The 14,496-nt window shown below is 45.7% G+C and overlaps 2 protein-coding genes across 4 annotated transcripts in view; one reads left to right on the plus strand and one right to left on the minus strand.

The window, feature by feature from the left end:
* The window catches only part of ATP2C1 (ATPase secretory pathway Ca2+ transporting 1), a 136,201-nt gene extending 122,247 nt beyond the window's left edge, over positions 1-13,954 (minus strand). Inside the window, exon 1 of the mRNA XM_061586538.1 lies at positions 13,763-13,954. The gene's annotated coding sequence lies outside the window, so the exon portion shown is untranslated. The remainder of the gene's footprint in view (positions 1-13,762) is intronic.
* The window catches only part of PIK3R4 (phosphoinositide-3-kinase regulatory subunit 4), a 40,596-nt gene continuing 39,729 nt past the window's right edge, over positions 13,630-14,496 (plus strand). Inside the window, exon 1 of one of the 3 annotated variants that reach the window (XM_061586535.1) lies at positions 13,630-13,956. The gene's annotated coding sequence lies outside the window, so the exon portion shown is untranslated. Of the gene's footprint in view, positions 13,957-13,985; positions 14,100-14,496 lie in introns of those variants that run through there. The other 2 variants (XM_061586536.1, XM_061586537.1) reach the window with 2 other exon arrangements.

Here is a 14,496-nt window from a genome sequence, read left to right on the forward strand (position 1 = left end):
ATTATACCGCACTGCAAATCTGTAAAAATGCAAACAAAATTTGGGCTGATCTTCACAGTCCAATCCACTTCCTGTGTACCTTGGGAGAAGTTGGTAACATGTGGAGTGGGCAGGGGAAGAGGGAGAGGGAAGGAGGAAGGGAGAAGGAGGGGAAAGGCAGGTTTGATCATTTACATGCTTATTGAGTTCAATGGGATTTACTCCCATGCAATCATGCTTAGGATAGGTGAAACTGAGCATGGGAGAGGGAGGGAGGGGAGAGGATGAAGGGGGAGAAGAGAGTAGGTTTGATCATTTGCATGCTTTTTGAGTTCAATGAGATTTACTCCTGTGCAATCATGCTTAGGATAGGTAAAACTGACCCGGGGGAGAGGCAGGGAGGGAGGGGAGGAAGGGTAGGGGAAGGCAGAGGAGTAGGGAGAGGGAAGGGAGGAGATTGGGTGAGTGGGCACTGGGCAGGGGGAAAGTCCCCTTCCTTTCCAAAAGGAAAACATTGTTAACAGTATCATCATTTGTCAGGATGCTGCTAGGAGAGGCTCTGTTCCCCTCACAGAGCTACAATACCCAGTATTCTCTGGGAAGAGGGGTTGAATGTTAAGCCACTCTGGCCACTGGAGCTCTGTCAGGGGAACAGGAATCTCTGAGCAACTCTCACCACCCTTCACAAACTACACTTCCCAGGACTCTTTGGGGGAAGCCATGACTGTTTAAAGTGGAATTAATGTCTGGTGTGGGTGTGGCCACCTTATTAGCCAAGTCAAACAGCTGTTAGTCTGGGTTTTAGAACACTGACAGTTGGCTTTTACTGAGCATTCCCCTGCTTATCATAGACTTCAATGTTAATTTTCTTTAATTAAAAATCAGCCATGCATTTTTTTAAACTTTTAAACTGCAGAAGATGACGGTCAGAGTATGGCACAAGGTTAGTGATAGGATTACAGGTACTCTGTGAACGTGGCTGATTTTTAATTAATTTCAACAGATTATGAGACCATTCACAGAAAAAAGTCCAACAGGGGTCTGGATTTTTTCCGTCTTGTTTTACACTTTGAACTCTTGATTCTCTCTGTGTGTCTTGTGTATCACCATGAAAACTTAAGCGGGTTGTTAAGCAAGCGTTTCTGAGTTCAGGACTGTAAGTTTTGTAAGATTTTGTTTTGAAATGAGCTTTTGGGAAGCATCAGAATGGCATGCAGGGGTATTTTCAATGTAACATGGTGGAAAGTGAAAAATCCATGCTGGCTATAGCTGTATAATTTTTCTTCAAGTCATTGAATTGACTGATACAAGCTTGCATATAAGTACATTCTGCCACCCAATTACAGCCCTAGTTTTGAAATTTGTATTATCCCATTTGAAAATAATCATAATTTCTGACATTTTTCCTGACTTTAGTAAGACACAACACCCAAATACATGGATAAGAATGTCTGCATAGCATCATGTTTAACACCTGATGGAACAGACATATATTATAGGCTAAACACAGGTGCTTTAGACATTTTAGGAAAATAGAGCCATCTTGTGGCCAAAATTAAAACAATGTGCTTTGGATTCTGTTAACTGTTTCATCACTAAAATGTGGTCTGGATAGAGATGGAAAAATTTCCAGAAATTCAGAAGCCATCGGGGGAAAATCACCCCTTTCCATCCCCCCTCCCCCCCAAAACACCAGAAATTTTGGGAAAGTGGGAAAATATGCAGTAGTTATTTTTTTAACACCCTTTACAGATCGCAAGTTACTCTGTTACTTTAGGAACATAAAATGCATTATGCTTAATAACTTGGTTTGCCATTACATTATCACGTTTGCTATATTAAAAATACAACTTGATAAGACAACAATTACAATTTTAATTTACTTTTTTGTTTTTGTTTTTTAAAAAGTTACAAATGGAGCCACAAGCTACCGAACTATAAGGAACATGGGAGGGCAATCTATGCAAAACCAAAGCAGACAAAAACATACAGGAACAAATAAGTAACTGGGGGTACACACCCCAGGGCCAGGACAAATCATATACCCCAGGAAAAGGGGAGAGTGTCCTCTTCGGGATGCCAGTGCGTCCCATCCGGCCCAGAGCTTCTGCTGGGCATCGGGCACTCACGAGGGCATCTATGCAAAATCAAACTGGACAAAAACACGCAGAAAAAAATAAGTAACTGGGGGTACACACCCCAGGGCCAGGACAAATCATATACCTCAGGAAAGGGGAAGGTGTCCCCTACGAGATGCCACTGCACCCCGCCTGGCCCAGAGCTTCTGCTGGGCACAGGGCACACAGTACAGCATCTATGCAAAACCAAAGCAGACAAATACAGGAAAAAATAAGTAACTGGGGGTACCCAATATCTGCTCTGGGCCAGGACAAATCATATACCCCAGGAAAGGGGAGGGTTTCCTCTACAAGATGCCACTGTGTCCCACCTGGCTTAGAGCGTCTGCTGGGTGCAGGGCACGCACAAGTGCATCTATGCAAAATCAAACTGGACAAAAACACGCAGAAAAAAATAAGTAACTGGGGGTACACACCCCAAAATCTGCTCTGGGCCAGGACAAATCATATACCCCAGGAAAGGGGAGGGTGTCCTCTACGAGATGCCACTGCGTCCTGCCTGGCCAAGAGCTTCTGCTGGGTGCAGGGCACATGGAAGGTCATCTATGCAAAATCAAACTGGACAAAAACATGCAGGAAAAAATAAGGAACTGGGGGTGCCCACCCCAAAATCTGCTCTAGGCCAGGACAAATCATACACCCCAGGAAACGGGAGGGTATTCTCTATAACATAGCAGTGCGTCCTGCCTGGCCCAGCGGTTGTGCAGGGCGTAGGGCGCGTATGAGGGCATATACTCACAACCAAAATGGACAAAAACATCCTCTATGAGAATCCATGGCTTCCTGACTGGCCCAGAGTTTCTTGTGTGCATAAGGAGTGGATCTGAGCAACTATACACATAAGGTAGGGGGGGAAAGGATCTGGTGGTGCCCACCCCAAAACTTTATTCGAAGTATTACATATCATTCACTCATTCATTTCATTTATTCACTGGCAATCACTCGTGGCCGAGTAAGATTGTAAGGTCTTTAGCGGTGGGTCCGTAAGTGACTGTGGAGGCCAATTCTGGATCCACACAGCCTCCCACAGTGAGGACATAGGATTCCAGATGGAAGATGGTCACGATGAAGATTTGGTGGACGTGCCTTCCGCTTAGCTCGTTTGTCCCTTTCGCCCTGTTCTCGTGCTTCTTCAAAGTCCATAGCACCTTTGATAATGGCCGACCTCCATTTGGGACGTTCATGGGCCAAGGATTCCCAGTTCTCGATGCATGTTACATTTTTTAAGATTAGATTTGAGAACACCTTTAAACCTCTTTTGCTGTCCACCAATATTCCTTTTTCCATCCTTAAGTTGGGAGTAAAGTAGCTGCTTTGGAAGACGGTGATCAGGCATTTGAACCACATGGCCAGTCCAGCAAAGTTGGTGTTGGAGGATCATTGTTTCAACACTGGTGGTCTTTGCTTCTTCCAATATGCTAACATTAGTCTACCTATCTTCCCAAGTAATCTGCAGAATTTTCCGGAGGCAGCATTGGTGGAATCTTTCAAGAAGTTGGGAGCGGCGTTTATAGATGGTCCATGTTTCACAGGTGTACATTAAGGTTGGTAGTACAATGGCTTTGTAAATAAGCATTTTGGTCTCCCTGTGAATATCCCAATCCTCAAACACTCTACGCTTCATTCGGGAGAATGCGGCACTCACAGAGCTCAGACGATGCTGAATTTCAGCGTCGATGTCAGCCATCTGGCTGCCAAGATAAGAAAAGTGATCGACATTCTCCAGCGTGGCACCATTAAGCTGGATTGATGGTGCTACAGAGGAATTGGTTCGCACTTGCTGATGAAGCACTTTGGGGTTTTTTTATGTTAAGCGAGAGGCCAAGCTTTTCATATGCTTCTGCAAAGACATTTAGGATAGTTTGAAGATCTTCCTTTGAATGTGCGGAGACTACATTATCATCGGCATATTGAAGTTCTATGACAGAGGTTGTAATTACCTTACTTTTTGCTTTCAGCCTACTGAGATTAAAAAGCTTTCCATCTGTTCGATATGTGATTTCCGCGCCAGTGGGAAGTTTCCCCTCAACAAGGTGTAGAATCATGGTGATAAAAATAGCAAATAAGGTCAGAGCAATGACACATCCCTGTTTGACACCTGATCCCACTTTGAATGGATCACTTTGAGAGCCATTGTTATCCAAAATTGTTGCCCTCATGTCGTCATGGAGGAGTCACGAAAGATTCACAAATTTATCAGGGCATCCAATTTTCAGAAGGATGGTCCAGAGAGCAGTTCCATTTACAGTATCAAAGGCCTTAGTCAGATCAATAAATGCCATATACAGAGGTCAGTTTTGCTCCCTGCATTTTTCTTGAAGCTGTCGTGCAGTGAAGATCATGTCCACTGTCCCCCTGGAAGGGCGGAAACCATTTTGGGATTCAGGGAGAATGTCTTCTGAGATAGGTAGGAGGCAATTTGCAAGGATCCTTGCAAGGATTTTACCTGGGGTAGCAAGAAGAGAGATACCTCAGTAGTTCCCACAATCTGTTCTATCACCCTTCTTGAAAAGAGTGATAATAATGGCATCCCTAAAGTCTTCCGGGATCTCCTCCCTCATCCAGATTTTTTCAATGAGCTTATGAAGTTGTTGTGTAAATTCAGGCCCACCTTCTTTAAAGACTTCAGCAGGAATCCCATCAGATCCACTAGCTTTGTTATTTTTCATTTGATTAATGGCTTTAATGACTTCATCCAAATTAGGAGATACTGCAAGCTCATCTCTAATTTGTTGTTGCGGGATTTGTGAGAAGACCTCATCAGCCACAATAGAGTTACAATTAAGGAGATTGTGGTAATGCTCTTTCCAACGCAGTGCAATAGACTCTTTGTTCTTTAGAAGTTTGGTACCATCTATTGAACATAAGGGATTTGTAACATAATTTGTTGGTCCGTAGATGGCCTTTGTGGCATTAAAAAAGCCCCGTGCATCATGAGCATCTGCAAAATGCTGGATATGTTGAGCTTTCTTTATCCACTAGGCGTTCTTAAGTTCTCTAGTTCTTCTTTGGACCTCAGCCTTTGCACTGGCATAGATTTTTTTTCTTAGCAGCACAGTTAATGTGTTTCTGCCATATCTGGAAAGCTTTCCTTTTCTTGTCAATGATATGTTCAATCTCACTATCATTCTCATCAAACCAGTCCTGATGTTTCTTAGTTTGGTATCCAATAGTTTGTTCACATGCTGCAATAATGGATTTCTTCAGTTTAATCCAGTGTTCCTCAACGTTTTCAGGGAGTTCCGTAGGTAGATGTTTCTTGAGAGTTGTTTGAAAGCAAGCTCGCTTAATAGGATCTTGAAGGGCGTGGATGTTCATTTTACATCTTGGTTTTCTTCCTTGGAGCCTACGTTGAGGAACAATATTAATGGCCATAGTGGATCGAATTAGTCAGTGATCTGTCCAGCAGTCATCAGCACTCGTCATGGCCCTGGTGAGGAGTACATCATGACGATCTCTGGCATGGACAATTACGTAATCCAGGAGATGCCAGTGCTTCGACCAAGGGTGCTTCCATGATGTTTTAAATTTATCTTTCTGGTGAAAAAGTGTGTTTGTGATAGCAAGATTATGCTCTGCACATTTAGTCAGAAGTAGAATTCCATTCAGGTTGCTATTGCCAACTCCTTCTTTCCCAATGGTTTCTGGCCAGAAATCAAAATCACACCCAACTCTTGCATTGAAATCGCCCAGGAGGACAATTTTGTCCTCCTTAGGTATCTCTGATAAGATGGTGTCCAGCTGGGTATAAAATTTTTCCCCGATGTCTTCATCAGCATCTAATGTTGGGGCATAAGCACTTACAATAGTTGCCTGCTGGTTTTTGGCAAGTTTTAATCGGAAAGTTGAGAGTCGTTCATTAATGCCAGTGGGAACTTCTGACAAAAGCTTCACAAGATCATTTTTAATAGCAAAGCCTACTCCATGCTTTCGTCGTTCTTGTTCAGGCAGTCCTTTCCAGAAGAAGGTGTAATCGCCTTTTTCTTCCTTTAATTGTCCCTCTCCTGCTCTTCTGAGTTTCTTGGAGTGCTGCCATGTCAATATCAAAACATCTCAACTCCCTCGCAATGATGGCAGTCCTGCATTCAGGACGTTCACTATCTGTATTGTCCAGTACTGTCCGTATATTCCACATTCAAAAGTTCATTTGTCTTTTACGACGACCCCACTGGACTCGGTGATCCAGTCAGGGAGAGAGATGAGGCAGACTGTGTTTAGGGCACCTTTTCTAGCCCCTTCCCCATACGGGGTGAGCAGAGTGGATCCTGAATAGGACTGCTCAGTCGTAGATACAGCTGCCGAACAACTCAACTGCCTCGGTCCTTGAGCCAGGACAACTGAGTCTGTATCCACTACCCATGTGCCAGTCCATGACTAGTGGCTTCCGGATTTCACAGTCCTGCCCCCGTTGCCATTCGCCGATTGCCATGGGACTTTTGGTTTGGTTTGGTTGGAAGACGCCTGTGCGTGAATTTGTTTTATGTGGGGAGATGGGTGCACGATGATCAACACACAATCTTGACAGAAAAAGGCTTCGATCCAATGGCATGGATACCATGACGATTGGAAGTCTTTTATCTGCTGCCGCCTTCATCCGCCTTCACAGCCGTTGTAACATACACATTGTTATCCTCTGCCTGTTCTGCCGTTGAGGACTTTCTTGGATCGTTCTTTGTCTTGTTCTTCTCCCTTGACCTTACCGCCATGGGTGACCATGCTGGGAGTACATGACTCCCGACGGCATCGCTCACAGGGTTCATTGGAACACGCAAGCCCACTCACCACTGCAAGGTGACGATCCACACAAATATTCATACAGGACAGGGTCCTCTGCAAGATGGCATTGGTTCCAACCCAGGTCAGAGCTTTTTGTTCAGTTATAGCTCAGACAAGGTCATTTATCATTTCTGATTTTAGAGTGTTTTTAACTGTATTTAATTATGCATTTTATAACTTTTGTGATCCGCCCGAAACGTTTTAGTTAACTGCAGGGAATAAATCTAAACAACACCGACAACATTAATTTATGTATCAGAAGAATAGCCAAAATATATAGGAAAGATTATAAGGAACTTGGATGCCCATTCCAAAATATGATTTGGGGCACCACAAATCATAGTTATTTATTATTATTATTATTTTATTTATTATTATTTTATTCAATTTCTATACCGCCCACAGCCAACGGCTCTCTGGGCGGTGTACAACATAAATATAAAAATACAGTAATATAATAAAATCACATAGTAAATACAAACATACCACAAAAATTCCCCAGAGCTAAAAACATATTACACAGTTTAAATTTAGAATACCAGAATGTGCTAAATATGCTAAAATATGTTAAAATGCCTGGGAAAAGAGGAAGGTTTTAACCTGGCGCCGAAAGGATAACAAAGTTGGCGCCAGGCGCACCTCATCAGAGACACTATTCCATAGTTCGGGGGCCACCACTGAGAAGGCTCTAGTTCTTGTTGTCATCCTCCGGGCCTCTTAATGAGTCGGTACCCGGAGGAGGGCCTTCGATGTTGCACGTAGTGTACGGGTAGGTTCATATCGGGAGAGACGTTCCACCAGGTATTGCGGACCCGCGCCGTGTAAGGCTTTATAGATCAAAACCAACACTTTGAATCTTGCCTGGAAACGTATAGGCAACCAGTGCAAACGGGCCAGAACACGTGTTGTATGTTCTGATCGTTTGGTCCTTGTCAACAGTCGAGTCGCTGCGTTTTGCACTAGTTGCAGTTTCCGAACCGTCTTCAAAGGCAGCCCCACGTAAAGTGCATTGCAGTAGTCCAATCTTGAGGTTACCAGAGCATGGATAACTGAGGCGAGGTCGTCACTGCCCAGATAGGGACGTAGCTGGGCTACCAACCGAAGTTGGTAGAACGCACTTCGTGCCACCGAGGCTACCTGGGCCTCAAGTGACAACGAAGGATCTAAAAGAACTCCCAGACTACGAACCTGCTCCTTCAGGGGGAGTGTAACCCCGTCCAGAACAGGTTGAGTATCCACCATCTGATCACAGAAGCCACTCACTAACAGCATCTCAGTCTTGTCAGGATTGAGTCTCAGTTTATTAGCTCTCATCCAGTCCATTATCACGGCCAGGCAACGGTTTAGTACATTGACAGCCTCACCTGAAGAAGATGAAAAGGAGAAGTAGAGCTGCGTGTCATCAGCATACTGATGACTACGCACTCCAAAACTCCTGATGACCGCCCCCAGCGGCTTCATGTAGATGTTAAAAAGCATGGGGGACAGAACTGACCCCTGTGGGACCCCATACTGGAGAACCCATGGAATCGAGCAATGCTCCCCAAGCACTACCTTCTGGAGCCGACCCACCAAGTAGGAGCGAAGCCGCTGCCAAGCGGTACCTCCAACTCCCAACTCCATAAGTCTCTCCAGAAGGATACCATGGTCGATGGTATCAAAAGCTGCTGAGAGATCAAGGAGAATCAACAGAGTTACACTCCCCCCGTCCCTCTCCCGACATAGGTCATCATACAGGGTGACCAAGGCTGTCTCTGTACCAAAACTGGGCCTGAAACCGGATTGAAATGGATCTAGATAATCGGTTTCATCCAAGAGTGTTTGGAGCTGGCAAGCAACCACCCGCTCTAAGACCTTGCCCAGGAATGGAACATTCGCTACCGGCCTATAGTTATTCAAGTTGTCCGGGTCCAAGGAAGACTTCTTCAGAAGTGGTCTCACCGCCGCCTCTTTCAGGCAGCTGGGGACCACTCCCTCTCGTAAAGAGGCATTTATCACTTCCCTGGCCCAGCCGGCTGTTCCATTCCTGCTAGCTTTTACCAGCCAAGAGGGGCAAGGATCCAGTACAGAAGTGGTCGCACGCACCAGCCCAAGCACCTTGTCAACTTCCTCAAGCTGCACCAACTGAAACTCATCCAATACATGAGGACAGGACTGTGCTCTGGATGCCTCATTATGTTCATCTGCTACAATATTGGAGTCCAAGTCCCGGCGGATGCATAAAATCTTGTCCTGGAAGTGCCTAGCAAACTCATTACAGCGGATTTCCGATGGCTCTATAATGTCCCGAGGACCAGGATGTAATAGCCCTCGGACAACTTTAAAAAGCTCTGCCGGACGACAGAGGGATGATTTGATAGTAGCAGCAAAATAATGCTTCTTAGCTGCTCTCACCGCTTCTGAGTACCACTTAGTAAAGGCACTTACCAGTGCATGATTGCATCCGTCAGGAGTTTGCCTCCATCTGCACTCAAGCCGCCTCCTCTCTTGTTTCATCACTCTTAGCTCGGGGGTATACCACAGAGCTGTATGAGCTCTACATAGGAGGGGGCGTGCAGGGGCGATCGTGTCAGCGGCCCGGGTCATTTCTGTGTTCCACAGGTCGATCAGGGCTTCGACAGGAGCGCCAGTCTTATCAGCCGGAAAAAACCCCAGAGCCCTTTGAAAACCCTCAGGATTCATCAGTCTCCGGGGGCGGACTAACTTAATGGGTCCCCCACCCTTGCAGAGGGGAAAGGCCGCTGTGAGTCTAAACTTCAGCAAGCGGTGATCTGTCCATGACAAAGGAATAGATGAAAAATTCCCCACCTCCAGATCACCATCCCCATGTCCAGTCGCAAAAATCAGATCAAGAGTATGTCCCGACACATGTGTTGGGCCAATAGCAAATTGGGACAGCCCCATGGTTGCCATGGAGCCCATGAAGTCCTGAGCCGCCCCTGATAAAGCAGCCTCAGCATGGATATTGACATCCCCCAGTACCAATAGTCTGGGGGATTTCAACAATACCTCCGAGACCAGTTCTGTCAGCTCAGTTAGGGAAGCTGTTGGGCAGCAGGGTGGGCGGTACACCAACAAGATTCCCAGTCTGTCCCTCTGGCCCAAGACAAGGTACAGGCATTCCAGACCAGTAGTCACATGGACAGGGTGCTTGATGAGAGAGAAAGAGCTCTTATAGACCACAGCAACCCCACCTCCCCGACCCTCGGATCTACCATAGTGCTGAACCATATACCCAGGTGGGCAGAGCTGGGAAAGAGTAACTCCTCCCTGCTCACCCACCCAAGTCTCGGTTATGCATGCCAGACCGGCCCCCTCCTCCACAATTAAGTCATGGACGAGGGAGGTTTTATTGTGTACCGATCTGGCGTTTAGAAGCAGCACTTGGAGATCCGAGAGCTGGCTGAGAGGACAACCCGCAATCCTGTGGATGTGAGAAGGGCCGGAACAAGGCACAGCCACTAATTGTCTGGGCCGAGTTCCCCTCACCTGGCATGTCCTTCTCCCACCACCATACCTCCACACATCAGGGATACTGTCTTCTATTAGATGCCGTCTATGCATAGCTTAGAGTCTCATCTATGAAATTACATCTTTATGCTTCTTAAGTGAATCGTTGTCTGGTGATCCGGCCAAGTTTCCATGTGCCATGGCACCAGATAACACACAGTCATACTTTGAGAAGAATTGTTGTACATTTGATTTATTGTATCTCTAAATAAATTACTACATATATATATTATATTTCTCCAACAGGTAACAACCAAGTATACAAATGAACATATAAACAAGTGCAGACTTAATTTAAAAAAAAGAAAAGAAATAAGGAAGTCATATTTATCAGAACTGGTAAAACAGTAAAAAACATTTTTCTTAGAAATATATTAGAACATTTTTGAAGTTTACAAAATCAACACCATTTCACATGGGCTGGAATTAAACAATTTCACCCATTCGAAACAATCTCCTGGTTTTCAAACATCTCTGAAATAGTAGTAGATTTAGAAGAGCACCTTCTAAACTGCACATTGGACATCATCGTTATTGTTTGGTCCTTTATAGCCTCATTGCTACAATATGACTTGGAGTACTATTTTTCTTTGTGAAGTCTTGGAACAACTCATCTGTTGCACAAACAACACCACGTTTGCCCAGGATGGCAAAAAAGTGATAACCCCCCCCAAGTTTTTAAAAACATCTTAAAAACAAAAGATCTTTACAAAATCAAATACAAAACATTGAAAAACACCTTTTGAAAATTACAAAACATTGTTGAAGGCATCTTAAATATAATTCCAATACAGACGCACACTGGGACAAGGTCTCTCCTTAAAAGGGTTGTTGAAAGATGGGATTTTTTAATGTTTAATTTTTGTATCGGTCTTCCCTCTTACTCACCTTGTTACAGCTCAAATATTATTATTTTACAAAGCCATTGGTACTGGCGACAGAAGGAAACATGGCAGGTTAAACAATGATTTCTTGAAGATGTAATTTCATAGTTGACACTCAAAAGCATTCATGGATGGCATCTCAGAGAAGACACTCCCCCAGGTGCAATGAAGTATGTTTTATGGTGCCCCAAACCATCTTTTGTGATGGGCACCTCATTTCCTTATTCTTTTCCTGTACATATTTGCTATATTTTCTAATACATATATGCCCTTGTCTGTGCCATACAGATACAAGAAATTCTGAATTGGGTGGGAACCCTCTCCAGAATGCATGGGTGTATGACCTGCAGTGCCCAAAGCATGTTTGATGGTGGAAACCCACAGTTCCTTATGTATTTTCTACATAGCTTGATTATTGTTGTTGTGCATAGATGTCGATACCTGTTCCGTATGACCACAAACCATGCCAGGCAGGATGCAGTGGCATCTCGCGGAGGACACTATTCACTTTGCTCAAGTGAATGATTTTTCATAGCCCGCAGAAGATTTTGTAGTGGTCACCCCAAATTATATCTTTTCCCCTATTTACTCTTAATTATTATAGCTGGGAAAGACATGCATCTCATAGAGTACACCATCTTTTTTCCTGGGGTATATGATTTGTCCTGGCCCAGAGCAGATTTTGGAATGGGCACCCCCAGTTCCTTATTTTTTCCTGCACATTTTTCTCTGGTTTGCTTTTGCATAGATGCCCTCATCTGTGCCCTGCGCCTAGCAAAAGCTCGGGCCAGGCGGGACGCAGTGGCATCCTGTAAGGGCCACCCTCCCCTTTTCTGGGGTATATGATTTGTCCTGGCCCAGAGCAGTTTTTGGGGCATGTACCCCCAGTTGCTTATTTTTTCCCTGTATGTTTTTGTCTGGTTTGGTTTTGGAAAGATGTCCTCGTGCGTGCCCTGCGCCCAGCAGATGCTCTAGGCCAGGCGGGATGCAGTGGCATCTCATAGGGGACACCCTCCCCTTTCCTGGGGTATATGAATTGTCCTGGCCCAGAGCAGTTTTTGGGGTGTGTACCCCCAGTTACTTATTTTTTCCTGTGTTTTTGTTTGCTTTGGTTTTGATAGATGCTCTCCCATGTGCCCTGTGTCTAGCAGAAGCTCAGGGCCAGGCGGGACGCAGTGGCATCCCATAGGGGACCCCCTCCCCTTTCCTGGGGTATATGATTTGTCCTGGCCCAGAGCAGATTTTGGGGTGGGTACCCCCAGTTACTTATTTTTTCCTGTATGTTTTTGTCTGCTTTGGTTTTGGATAGATGCTCTCCTTCGTGCCCTGCGTTCAGCAGAAGCTCTGGGCCAGGCAGGACGCAGTGGCGTCCCGTAGGGGACCCCCTCCCCTTTCCTGGGGTATATGATTTGTCCTGGCCCAGAGCAGATTTTGGAATAGGCACCCCCAGTTACCTACTTTTTTCTGCGTGTTTTTGTCCAGTTTGATTTTGCATAGATGCCGTCGTGAGTGCCCGGTGCCCAGCAGAAGCTCTGGGCCGGATGGGACGCACTGGCATCCCGAAGAGGACACCCTCTCCTTTCCTGGGGTATATGATTTGTCCTGGCTCAGAGCAGATTTTGGGGCATGTACCCCCAGTTACTTATTTTTTATGATTTTATGACATTATCATGTATTTATGATATCAGAATCCTGATGATTTTGATTGCATAAATGTATGGTCAGGCTTGACGGGGAGAGTCTCCTGATTACAGCGATATATCATACAGGGTACTCCATCATATATTTTGGGGTTCAGGGTCATGTTAAATTTGGTTTGATGTTGCTGTAGCTGTCAACTTTTGTTCTTTGTTAGTGATTGAACTTTCACACAAATAAGGAACCGGGAACTAGGAACCAACTTCAGTGTCGTTTTGTTTTGCCAGTTTATGAGGAGCAGGCCAGAAAACAATAAAAACAGGAGAAACATCAACACTGTAGTAAAAATACATTATCATGTATTCTGGAAATTATTATGTCTACTCTAGTCCTCCACAGCGTCACGCAGACCTAAACCATATATATACTCTGGTGGCTGTATAATAAATAAATAAAAGTAAGTAACGGCGGGGAGGGGGGAAGAGGAAGGTTGGAACTCCTGTCTCTCCCCTTCCTTCTTCTTTGGCCCCATCTCCTCCTCATTATTATTATTAGGGTTATTTTTTCCGCTCCTGTTTCTTTTTGCTCTAACAGAAGCCGTCTTCTGTTAGGAAGCAGCAAGAACTGTACGAACCGCATAGCATCTTCCACCGCGACCCTGGCTGCTCCGGACCGGCCTGACCTCGCTTTCCCCAGCCCCGAGAGGCGGAGACGTAGCTCAACTGACTGGCTCCGACTCCTGCCGCTCCACCCGACCAGCCTCCCGGGTCGCCTTTTCCCTCCCTGCCAGGATGTGAGCTCACCGACACCGCCTCCTTCCTCTTGTGTAATGCTTACCGGTTCCGTGCAGCAAAGAAGCCGAGAGTCCTGTGCAAGCCTGGCCCTGGTTCCCCAGGCTGGGCTCCCCCTCGTTCCGGAGAGGTGGTGAGTCGCTGGGCTGCGGGAGACGACAAGGGCAGGAAGACTCTTCGGCGCGCCTCAGCTCCGGCGTCGGGAAGCTGCCAGAGGTAACGCGTGTGAATAGACTGCAGGTACAGCTCCTCCCTGGGACTTTTATTTGGAGGGATGCCCCGTCTGTCAGCACCTCACAGGTCCACGCAACGTATTCCCGTTATTTGAGGACCTTCCTGGAGAAGGCCTTCCCGTTTGGGGCCGCGTTCCCTTTTATCCTCAGGTAGGGATGTGATGCTGTGAAGGAGGAGAGATGTTAGGGATAGGAAGCGTGTTTCTGAGGGAGGGAGAGGAAAATTGACGGACAGACTCTTGTCACACGACTGACTGACTCCCTCCGGATGGGGCTTCTATGCCAAGTAGAAATTTTGATCAGTGAAGCCTTTCTTGACTAAATGGCGCAGGGGGTTCATCGGTTGAATTTCAGACTGCAGAGCACGGTAATTAAAGGCAGAGAAATCCTCCAGTACTAAAGACACGTGTGTGTGCGCGCGCGTGTAGAAAAATCCTGGAAGGAAACTAGGGAAGTGTTGTAAAGTGAAAGGAGCGGAGGACTGCAGAGATTGTAGGAATTCTGTGTGGTAGAAATTGCCCAAGAAAATAACGGGTTAACGGTTTAT

Source organism: Rhineura floridana, chromosome 10, assembly GCF_030035675.1.
Source record: "Rhineura floridana isolate rRhiFlo1 chromosome 10, rRhiFlo1.hap2, whole genome shotgun sequence".
Taxonomy (NCBI): domain Eukaryota; kingdom Metazoa; phylum Chordata; class Lepidosauria; order Squamata; family Rhineuridae; genus Rhineura; species Rhineura floridana.